The sequence below is a fragment of the Apostichopus japonicus genome, chromosome 7, assembly GCF_037975245.1.
Source record: "Apostichopus japonicus isolate 1M-3 chromosome 7, ASM3797524v1, whole genome shotgun sequence".
NCBI classification, from domain to species: Eukaryota; Metazoa; Echinodermata; class Holothuroidea; order Aspidochirotida; family Stichopodidae; genus Apostichopus; species Apostichopus japonicus.
The window spans coordinates 20,100,618-20,113,332 of record NC_092567.1 but is presented as its reverse complement, the minus strand read 5'-3'; the positions used below and the strand labels follow the sequence as shown (position 1 = coordinate 20,113,332).

Below are 12,715 nucleotides of genomic sequence, written 5' to 3'. Positions count from 1 at the left end.
TCTCTAGAGTAAGGCAAAATATGTCACCAAACACAAAACTAGTATTGTTCGATACAGGTGACAAACGCCTACAGTGGAATTACGACCTTCCTTACCGGTTTCGAACCTCTGGACATACAATCAGCGTCCATAGCATAGTTGGCTATAAGGTGTCCGCGTACAGAGTGGGAGGCCCGAGTTCGAATCCCGGTGGAGCCTGGAAGTTTTTTCACTGTTCTTGATTTTCCAACTCATTACGATTTTCAATTATATATATATATGCATATATACACACACACACACACATATATATATATATATATATATATATATATACAATATATATATATATATATATATATATATTTATCCAGTGATTTTTTTAAATTAAGATTGAATCAATGCAGCTCTTTTAGTAAATGTTTGATTAAAAATTTACTAATTATGAGCAATGAAAATTTGTTGTAAACCACATACTTATCAACAAGCTTGTCACAATCCTCATAATTGCTGAATCCTATTTTTGCCACAACCGCTCCGTATCGCACATCAATTGCCTTGGGTCATTTCTAGCCTTCTTTCGCAATATTATTACTGATATTCACCATTGTGATCCGCCATGTTCATTATTGTGACCAGTTGCATTTTACCAACGTATTACCAGAAACTGTTACACTTACGTCAAAATGTAACAACTCACTGAAATATATATATATTATATGTTACATTTCTAAGACCCCATAACCCTAACCCTCTTGTTTACCCCTCAGGAGTTTTCCTAGATTATCAACCATATTTAAGTTTGTAACCTAGAGTAAACCTTCCAAAAATTCAAAATACATTGAAATATGGATTTGTAAAAGGTAAAGGTCATTGCTATGGGATTTAGCATAAGCTAAATAGAGGCTACGGTTTCAAATCTGAGATTTCGCCTTCCAGTGTTAATGTGAATAATGTATTTTAATACAAAGAGAAAAGTAGTAAATAAAACAAATTCTTCCAATGATTCTTGTTCTTAGAACTAAGACGAGACATATATTGTTACATGTTTCTAACTATATGCCAACTGTCGAAACCTTAAGGGGTATCACTCAATCGGAAAGCTACACAGTTCAACAACCCGCCAACATTGCATGTAATAAGTTCGTGCACAGTCAGGAAATGTAAAATCAAATAAATATATAACTAAAAATAAATAAAAGAGTCTGAATGAACAGTTGGTAACTTGACGACAGATATTAATCGTACAGAATTAGGCCACAAACAAACTCCTTTTTAGAAAGATTATACTTTTCTGAGTGAAATTTTAATTTTAAATTTCTATATGGAGGGCTGATGAAAGATATTGAGTAAACAAAACTGAGAAAATGTTATAATCTAGAAATAAGTAGTATATTCTGACTTAAATAATATGTACAAATATTACATTACAAGTAAATTCACTGACGCTAAAGGCAGCTTTATATTTTTCTGCGAGGAACACAACGGACGACAGTAAATGGGTTTGGACCACATGTGACCATTCTTTGTTAACATTCTAGCATATTTAAGGTCAAATACTGATGACCCTGATGACCCCAAGATGATAATCAGAACGCACGTGTTGACGACATGATGAGCTATATATGTGTTAGCAAACAGACCACAGCAAACTGGGGCGATATGGTAATGTCATTTTATTTTTTTAACTAATTCCTTTATATTATCTAAAAATGAAAAACTGCAAAATAAAGGCTGTAAAGGGCAGAAGAAATAAACAACATTTGATTTACTTTCTCCAAATGCTAAAAATATGCAAACAAATGGAACAATGACATAGTTAAGAGTAGATGAATTTATATAACATCAAGCCAATGTGTACATTCTCAGGGGACCAGTTTCGCGAATTGATATATACTTGTTACTCTGCACATAAAAAATTTCCTGAACAGAATTGTACACTTGGGACAAAATTCGAAGCATGAACGCCCGTCGAGGTTGAGTATTTGAGCATTTGATGTAAACGGTAAACATAGAAGGAATAACTATCAATAAAAACACATTTTATGATCTGATGAGTGGCCTTTCTACCTCGTGCTAGTTTTAAAGACTGGAGAAATAAAAATTGGAAAAATAGCTGGATCGAAAAGACAATATTTGAAAAACCCAGGTACTGTAAAAAATTAATAACAACTTCAAGTCAGGAAGTGAAAAAAAAAACTATAAACTTATTCCCCTTTTTACTCGAAATCTTATATGATATGTGTGTGTGAACGAGAGAGAGAGGGAGGGGGGGGGGGAACCGAATGTATCACAGAATCTATATTCCCCTGTTTGCTATACAAAACAGATGGCTCCGTCCGCCTACGGCTGTTTTATGTAATTCCACATTATTATCTTCAATGCCAGAAATTACCTTTCTTTTGAAGGTTAAACGGCAAAACTTTTAGAAAATAGAGGGCAGTATGCATATCTCGAAACTAGAGTTCCTAAAGGAACTCTGCTCACAACAGAGTAAGCTTGCAATTCAATGGAAATTTGTCCCGAAATGTTTGTCAGAAGTTTTTTTGAAAAAAACATTGGTAATGCATGCCTCTAGCAATATAGATTCTTCGTGATACCATTTAGTGATACCATTTTAGAATTACTCAAACCTTCAATAGGCTGTATATGAATAAAGGTCAGAGAATAGAAACCACACGTAATTCTTAAAAGAAATAATTCTTAGTATTTTTTTTTAAATGGAATTGGTGAGGATCACTTAATGACGTAGATCGAGGTGATGGCATATGCCCGTATAATTCCTGGATATAAGAGCCCTTCGTGGGATACGTTTACTCTCTTATCGCTTTAGTCTTATAGGCTCAAGAGCCTCATTAACCTCTTTAGTTCGCCTTTAGTTCAGTCTATATCATGCAATTTAAATTAATAATCTTGAAAAACTGTGAACAAAGGTTAATTAGAGCATTAACCTTACAATAACAGATTAACTGGTGTTTATTTCGAATTTTTATTCAACCAAAATTGGATATTGCTTTATATCGTTAACAAACTTTTCGTGTATTCATATCACTTATTTGAGAGCGTTTATTAAATGAAACACATGATTTCGCACATTTTCTACCCCCGCTTGACACAACCTTGTGCACCCCATGCAGACTGTGTCCCAGTTATGTGTCTTGAAATACCCCTCCCCCCTTCTTCTCAAATCTTCTCCTCGGCGCTGTTTTCCAAGCGATGTTGTAAATCTTAGCATCTGTATGTACATGTCTTATACGTTGAGTACTCGGTTACATACGTCATTAATTTCTTCACATTTATTGTTTTCACATGACAACGACTCTTTTCTTCTTCTCTGTTCCAACTTTCAACAATTTTGAAAGTTCGATAATATTTATTATAATTCTCGCTTGTTTCCATTCGCTAACTTATTCATTATTTCATTATATTCCATTATATATATATTTGTCAATGTCCTTAACTTTAAATCAGGAAAGAAATTATATCAAACCTTATTTCAGGATGATACGACCCACCTTTTTGAAAATGGAACAACTTTTCCAAAGCAGTTATAGTAGAGTGCTAAAGAATCTCAGTAAATTTGGTAGACACATTTTAATACACTTGTAATGTGCGAAGTATCACCAAGGACGTGTTCTTTTGTGCCTTTAATATGGATTTCTTTACCTGTTTGTCTTAATTAAATTGTTATTTTATGGTATTGTTCCTTTCTGTCAGTTTCCTTGTACCTCAGACGAGGATAAAAAGACAAAAAAATAAACTCAAACCTCAAACTCAATCAGATTTTCCTTTGTTTTCAAAATTCAACTTATACAGTATGCCAGAAACTGCTTTTCATGTGTGTGCAAGTTATACCAAATATAACTGGTTATTTTAAAGATATATTAACATTTTTGGAATTTTCCGTTATACTATAACAAACACATCTATGAGTGCTTAACTCTAAGGCAACGACTAAATATATACGCATCTTGACAAAAACGGTCTGTCCGGTATGAAAAATGAAAATATGAAAATTAAGTATCTAAGCAGTGAAACGTTGTATCAATATATAAAATTGTATATAACTTTCATCAATTTTATTCAAACTTTATATGAACACTAGGTAACAATGGAGTTAAGTTGCAATGACGCATACACCGTAAATACAAAATAAGAAGGGGAAATAAATAAGTAAATGGGCATTTATAATCAATTTATAATCAATTTTAATTACTATAGTAATAAAAAAAAGTAAGTTAATTTGTTTTTATTAAAATAGGTCCATAGCAGCAGGTGTAAAATATAGGTTTTTAAAAGTGTGTACAAAGTTTATTTATCAGGACTTACCTGTATTTCGAGAGAAAGTAATTTGATATGGAGCTGTGAATGGACAGTCCAGTGCTCCTTAGGATCTGAAGTGGTATACTTCTGATACTCCAATATACGTAGGTCTATATACCTCCAACAATATATCCAGTACCAACTTAATTTAAAGATAAGCCGATAGGTTTCGTGTTGCATAAACCCCGTATCAACATGTCACGAAGGTCGTTTTCTTAACTAAGTCGGACGGCTCGTTGGAGCCATTATTGTCCACTGTGTGTTTATTAACAGCAAACCGGAGTTCATTCACCTATTTAATAACCATCATAACACATATAAGCGTATAGTTTACACACATTTCCGAATAAACAGGTGTAGGCTATACCGTTGTCAGTTATAACATAGATATACTGCCCTGCGTCCAGCGGTAGGCCTATGTATGTTGAGATTATCCTACGGCACTGTTAACAACAATATTACATCGAAATGACTTAGAGGAGACGCGAAATCCAATCATTACAATTGGTCTCTGTGATACTAGAGGTAATTGTCATCAAAATTTCCCCCAACAACTGAGAATTTTTTTTTTTTTTTTTTTGGGGGGGGGGGGTATTTGGGAGATATTGTCAGTTAAATGTACCTTCCCACGCTAGGCCGCATACTTGAGTAAGTCTAAATGTGACAGCATCATGTCATGAACAACGTCTTAACACAGTTAAGAAAAGACTTATTCCATTGGAGGGATATCACATGTCAACGGTTCCTTTACTCACTAGGCAGCAGACTTGAGCAAGTCTAAAAAAGCAAGAATACTTCAACTATTAATGCAGGCGCGTATCCAGGATTTTCAAACCCGGGGGGCGCGAATTACTATCAGAGCCGTATATAGAGAGAGTTTGGCCAACTGGCGATTTGTGACGTCACACGCAAACCATGGGCATCAAAATAGGTCCAGTTGTCGTTACCAGTTGCGCGAAACACGAAAAACACCACACACAATATATAGCAGCTTTGCACACTGTGCTCGTTGCGAACAAACGAAGCGACTCAGAATGTCAGATTTTGACAGGCATACGAGGAACAAAATGGATATCAGGTAATGAATTAGAGTATGCGTTAGTTAATGACATTTACGTTTATCTTCACACCTGAAATGCATAGAAAACTAGCTGAAAACCTGTCATTACACTTGTTTTATTTTACGCCTCATACTACTAGTCCTACTTTAGTCATACAAACGAAAAGCACACATCACAGTCCTGGCTAGGCTAGATTACAGACGCACAACTATAGCATCAGGCCTACATTAATAGATCCTTCAATTAAATAAAGTAGGCCTACACATAAAATGACAATTTATGCTTCACTGATCTTTTCAGGTTTGCCAAAAGTAGTTGTACCAGAGGTCATTGTATTAAACTCCATAAGTTACATAGTAGGATTAATATTCGGCATAACTTTTTCTCTAAAGTCTAATACAACTTATACAAGGGTTGTGAATGGATGGAATGGTTTGCCTGAGAAGGTTGAATTGCAAGTAGTGTGAATGGGTTTAAGAATACTTTGGATGAGTACATTAAGCATTGTAATTGGGTATGACATTTGATGTCCCCGGTTTTATTCCTCTCATATAGTCTTAGGGTCCTTAATGGGGACTTGAGTGTCCTGGTCTTTTTTTCTACTAAACTAAGCTATATACTTGAGTGTAGGAGTTAGCAATAGTTGGGAGTCTGTGGGCAAACCTAAGAATGATATTAAGGTGTTAATTTCTCAGGAATGTAGTACTAGGCTATAGTAGGTGCAACAGATTGAATGGGTCTGTCGAGAAAAAAAAAACCTGCAACAACTGAATACTGGTGTATGTTGTAGCTTATGTATTTTCCATTAACATATATACTATACGGTCATGTCCTTAATAAGGTTTCATGGATCACACTGACATAGTGTGCCTACTTATCAGTGTTGTCAACTGAGCACAGGGCTGATGACATCATTCAGTTTGTTATTATGCAGACAGCAAATGGCCATAATGATAATTATTAATTGTTACTTATTCTTCATACTGCCCTTACTGGCCTTACCTGAACAGTGATGTATAAAAACGCAAGAAGTCGTTAAGCTTTTCATTTAAGAATCATTTCAGCCTGTCCTATTTCAAACATATGATTGGCAGGTTTCCACGTTACATAGCTTATCAAAATGGAGCTGTTCTGTAAAGCAAGAAAATCACACATATGCATGCATACAAACACACTCATATAACAATTTCTGAATATCTTTTCAGCTGCCCAAAGGTACTGGAATGCAAGCTCTGTTGGGTGAATTAAAAAACCCTCATTGTACTCTTTTATTATGGTCGGCGTAACTGGAACCAGCAATGATGGTGATGTGGATTTGACAGTACCTAGACAAGAATTCAATAGCTGCTTTGTGTTGAAGTGGGTTCAACTTGCTCAAGGCCATGACAGGATGACGACTAGACATCAGGATGAATTATCTGTTCAAGAGCTCTATAAACCAGGCAGTTGTTAAAACATCCATTGGGTGACCCTCACAGTCTACCAGGCACTGCACCGCAGAAGCAAAATGAAGTGTGTGTGATACCTTCATCTTATGAGAGTGCAATGGTATCAGTGTGGCCTCTATCAATTTGGCTTCAAGTCTTTGTTTTCTTGAAAGCTGAGAAGATCTTTCAGTGGTTTCACACTGACCTCTGTACTTGACAATTCATGTGTATTTGCCAGCTCAGGAGGAAGCCAGATTTTAATTACATTAACCAATGCTGACTTTTTTTTGGACATGTGGTACATCTGCAAGGAGGTGAAGGAAGCAGTTGGAGTTGCATGGATGTGGAATCTTGTTGATAGTCTGGCAGTCTTATCCACAGATTATCCCAAAGCTTCTCCACATTGCCACATTCAGAACTTATTACATTGATAAACTTGAAAATTGCAGGAATCTAACGAAGCACCCATCAAGGGAATTTGTTTGTATAATTATTGAAAGCTGTGACCTTCTGATGTGACAGACTAATGTGAAATAAAGGGCAGTAGATTACCTTGTAAATGAACCTTGTTACTGTTTGATTGTATCTAATGTTTCCAAAATTTTAAGTTGCATGCTACCAATTGAAACATAATTCTTTCTCTATTAATGGGATATAAATACTTCTCCTTAAAGGGTGTGAAGACTCCCGCACAAAGAAACGTCTCATGCCGGTTATCTGACCTAGTTTGGAATGCGGTGTAACAGAAGTGTTAGACACCACCATTGATCCCAGAAAATACACACACAGCTTGCTACCATCTGTAAATAGACATTAGTGTACAGTCAATACAAACATCACGGTCAATACCCACAACACAGTGCACATAGCAGCGTGGACGTCTCAGGTCTAGATAAAAGATAACAAGGTATCAGGTTTCATTACTGTCTGCATTTTCTAGCGACACAAAACCATACCATAATTAGCCTTGGCCTAGTGGTCTTAGAAATGTAGCCTAGGCCCCTGCTACTTTGAAAAATGATAGTTGACTGCATCCAAATCAAACCAAGGCCTAGGCTATACTTTTGAAGAAGAAAAAATTAGGCTGAATTCATGTTAGCCTAAAAAGGCTAGGCCAATGCTGACAATTAACACAAACCAAGATCATTTAACCATTTGGGCACTTGTTTATGGCATACTAAAAGGGTCTATATAATTAGGCCTGTATGTGTACACAACCCACAAGTTGCCAATGAGTATAGACCTTGCCTAACTAGTTTAGGCCTAGGCTACTTTGTTTTCCTTAGGCCTAGTTTAATTGGGCCTTATACTGTGGCATATTATGTAATGTGCTATAACAGTTGTAGTAATAGCAAGAATGGTCCAGGTCTAACTAAGCCCAGGCTTAACTTATGATTCGGGCTTAACTAAGGATTAGGGCTTTACGTGATGCCTAGAGGCTAGCCCACCCTTTTACATTAAACTAAAAGTGATACTTTTTTAGGCTAGGCATACAATAACTAGGAATTAGGATAACTATGTGCGACTGAAACTGTCATGCCTATGATTAGGAGAGCTGGCATAATGAAATCGAATTTGTGAATCGTAAAACGAGATAGAATAGCCATGAATGTAGTTACAGAAACCAGTCTGAACGTAAAATTCTCGCATTGCTTGTACATTACTCGTATTACACTAGGGCCTATGGCTAGTATGGGCCTAGGCTATACAGACTTTTTTTCATTAGATCTCCATCTTGTTCTTTCTACTTCCAAAAAATTCCTCTTCTTTTATGGTCAGTCGGAAAATCAAACAACAATATCCATGTTCTGACCGATTGCAGCATCCCAAGCACCATTTCTTTCATAATTTCGTACTTTTTCGTGTACACAAACGATAGTCTATACACTGTGGGTATGCGTGTCGTCTGCTATAAAGTTTTCAAGTGGACCTATTTTACCACCCTGTGTGGGCGTTTTCCCTCTCGACCAATCCAAATCGGTTACATGGTTGGCCAAACTCTCTCTATATACGGCTCTGATTACTATCTAAGCGGAGCGCCACCATCGGTTGGCGCGCAGCGTACAAGAAAATTTCTTGTTTTGAAACCCCCCAGATCACCGGAAACGGCACTTCTCGGGGTTGAAATGACCAACCAGATGTACACTTTTTGCCTGAGAACCAAGTATTTCCTAATAGTTTTTTTTTCCATCCATAACCTTTTTGAAGATTGTCAACCCGGCACACATCATGTTCGACCTGATCGCATCTCCTGTGGGTCTTTGCTTTTGTAGGTGATTCTACTTCGCGGCCCACAATACCCGTCAGCCCCACTTTTCAAGGTTTTAAGCCCCATATTTGTTCAGAATTTGAAAATTCACATTTCTCGTGAATAAACTCACTTCAAAACATACCCATAATGTTGTACAAAATTTCATCTATGGACAACCAATATAGAAAAAACTTCCTTCAACCCCTAACAGACCGGTCAAAATTGCACGAGTAGAGGGAAGTGTGATGTAGAATGTTGGTCAGAAATTTTCGAAAATTCAGACACATTGGTGTACAAATATTAAAACCTGTTTTAACGGCTATTATAAAACTTGGTTGAAGGAAATGAAAAAATAGCAGATATTTCCGAAACCGAACACTACACACATAGCGTAGGAGGCGCGGCGGCAGTGGCGGAGCTAGGGGTATTGGTCAGGAGTGGTGAGAATGGTCTGAAGGGGCGCTTTCGACACTATCTAAGCGGAGCGCCACCACTGGTTGGCGCGTAGCGTACAGAAAATTTTTGAGTAAAGATACTCCCTAGATCGCCGGAAATGACCCTTTCCGGGCCTGGCTAATTTTGCAGATAAACGAAGAATAAGGTGTCATCGCCAAATTACACGAACAAAATGTGACAAATGTCAATAAGTAGATGAGAGCGCAATAAAAAAGTCAATAATCTAGAATAAGTAAAAAGTGGTAAAGAGCTGAAAAAGGCGCCAGCAGTCCATTTGAGTCCGTCAGGGGGGGCATCCGCCCCCTGACCATATGGACGCTCCGCCACTGCGCGGCGGGGGTGCAGGCCCTAATTCGCCATTACTAATGTAGAAGAGAGTTTTGACATAATTGGACCTCCATGCTTTTTATACATCTACATGAGACATGTCGTTGTTTACATTAGCATCCCGCGGTATACTGCGCAATTTGAACGGACCGTACGGTACATGATGGCATGCGATGTAATAACCGATGCTTGCTTATATGATATTGACATGAAAACGTTGAACGCGCGCTTCGCGCGCGAAAATTTTTGGTTATTTTTTTCAGGCAAGTCGGACAGTTTTGAGGCTTTTCATCCTGGAACGCCATTTTCATGCTCACTGATATGATGTGATATCTGCTGTTTGCGTAACAAATTCGAACAGGCGCGTAGCGAGGAATTTGCCAAGGGAGGGGCGAAGCCTGTAGGCAAATTATCTAAGCGTAGCACCACCATAGGTTGGCGCGAAGCGTACAAGCAAATTTTGGCCGAAAATGTCTCCCAGATCGCTGGAAATGACACTTCCCAGGCCTTGTAAGTTGCCTCTAATCACTTTCTATTTTGAAATCACTTTGCGATATCATTTAAAAAAAATGCTGAATGGGGGGGGGCGGGCGGTCGCCCCCATCCCAAAATGCGTCATGTTCCCCGACGATACGGTCGAGTTCGAGACCAGCCACAGTTGGTTTCATAGCACAATTCTACACACGCGTTATGATAGACCATATATAGTATATATATATAGATCATTAGTGAGAGAGGAAAATGGAAACGTCAAAATATGGAGTTGTCGGTGTAAGGGGTAGGGTGAGTCACACTTTTACGAAATCATTGATCCGTCACTGGCTACCCTTCAGCTCTGTAATGATGTCACTGTTCTTCTTTCTCTTCCCGGTGTCTTCGCGTTTTGCTTTTACTCCTTCTTTTTCTCCTTATTCTCTCTTTCTTCTTTTTCTTTTCCCTTCCTTCCTCTCCTCCTCCTCTTTTTTCCCCTCTTTTTTTCCTTTTTTCTTCTCTTTTTTTCTCTTCTCTTTTTCTTACCCGGGGGGCGCGCGCCCCCAACGCCCCCCCCTGGATACGCACCTGTAATGGTTTTCTAAGTTCATTTATTTCAAAGTTAATTCCTATACATCTTCATTACCAAAAGGTGCCATTAATGGGTACTTATCAGAAGCGGATCCAATCATTTGAAAAGGAAGAGGCGTGGCTCCGGGGTCGTTCAAGCTAACTCCGCCTCCCCCCCCACCCCTCCCCTGAGAGAATTAAAATTTGAGATTTGAAATGTTGCCGCATTCTGAGGCATATAGGTTAATTTATAATTGCTTACAAATCGGTTGATACGCAAGCTTGAATTTATTACTACTTAACAGTTTTTGTTGTAAAGGGTATATGGGTGTACACCCTGCACCCCACCCTCTGGATCCACGCATGCGTATTATTATAGTAACCGTTAATAACCATTATAACTGTCTTGGATGGCTTATATTCTTATAGCAAAAGTAGGACAGGCATATAGGCCTATATAGCTATATCTTCAAGTATCTATTTTTAGGGAAATGTTTATTTTGAAATCTAACACACCTGAATTTCGTCAGTATTTGAACAATGTCTGTTAACATCGATCATGGCACGAATGATCTAAAGACTTTTCGCCGCTCATGTGTATTTGCGTGACGAGAGATGAAAATTCCTCTTTGTTTATCATTCACGGGTCATTTCTAGTCAAATAAGTCACCACCGACTGGCTTTCACCTGCATGTCCTAGGGTTATTCCTTTGACACCAAAGAAAATATGGTTTATGAAACCAGACAGAAATGAATAGAAATTTGTTGGGTTTTTTTCTTGAAATTTTCGAATTTGTTGTCACAATTACATCTTAGCAAAACGGTCGAGAGAGTCCTTAGATAATAGTACAGTGGTGGGGAAGGGGGAAATGGATTGTTAATCCTTCGGGCCCCACCCATCCATCCAAGCGTTGCGTACTCGCTTGCCCAGAATATATATCATTCCGTTGTACGGACCCATACTCTCCATCCATCCCTCTGTGTTAACTAGGCGCATCCCCGTTTGTCTTCAAGTGTTATGTATACCCCTAACCCATACATGCCCAGTTACATATACCCCAACCCATATGTGCCCCAGTTATATATATCCCCAACCCATCTGTCATCCAGTGTTACGTATACCCCTAACACATCTGTCCTCCAGTGTTACGTATACCCCCAACCCATCTGTCATCCAGTGTTACGTATACGTATACCCCTCAACCACCCCTCCTCCCTTAGACCCGCCCACCGCCCCAATCCTCGTACCCACGCACTTAAACGTACCTAAGCCAAATCCATGCCAATGGTAATTAATTTGTCTTCTGAAAATCCTGCATTTTATACAAATTACAACAGAATCTGTGTAACATGGAGCTAATGAGCATCCGTATCTATTCTATTTTAATTAACATGATTGTACTATTTTAATAAAAATTTATGATGAATATATTGATTGACATCTCAAGAGAGATATTTCAACATGATATATTGTCAACAACACGTTTCGTTGACCATTATGTGAAGAGAAATTTAATGCTTTAATTTGTATATATATAAGGTGTTAGGTCAATTTTCTACTCACACAGTAACACATAACATTAGGTCCTTAACGTTGGAATTTTGGTCCCGCAACTGCTGTAAAATTACCGTCACTTTCTGTAGTTTTCGTACGGTGTCTTATACAGTCCATACACGATCATGTTAGAAATACGTATGTATATGTAAAATACGTATGGTTTGTAGTTTTTTATTTTTTATGTAAAAAATAAGAAATCATTTCTGCGTAGTCCTTGCTCCTGCCAATTGAGTATTAACAGTTTTTCGTCATTGTAACTCCAAGCATGGTTCTGACAAAGACAATGAAAGCA

At 37.8% G+C, this 12,715-nt stretch overlaps 1 long non-coding RNA gene across 1 annotated transcript; it reads left to right on the top strand.

Moving 5' to 3' along the window:
* Positions 1-5,117: 5,117 nt before the first annotated feature.
* Positions 5,118-7,354, top strand: LOC139969653 (uncharacterized). The gene is made up of 2 exons (XR_011793781.1): positions 5,118-5,380; positions 6,569-7,354. It is a non-coding gene; the product is annotated as an uncharacterized lncRNA (long non-coding RNA).
* The last annotated feature ends 5,361 nt before the right edge of the window (positions 7,355-12,715 follow it).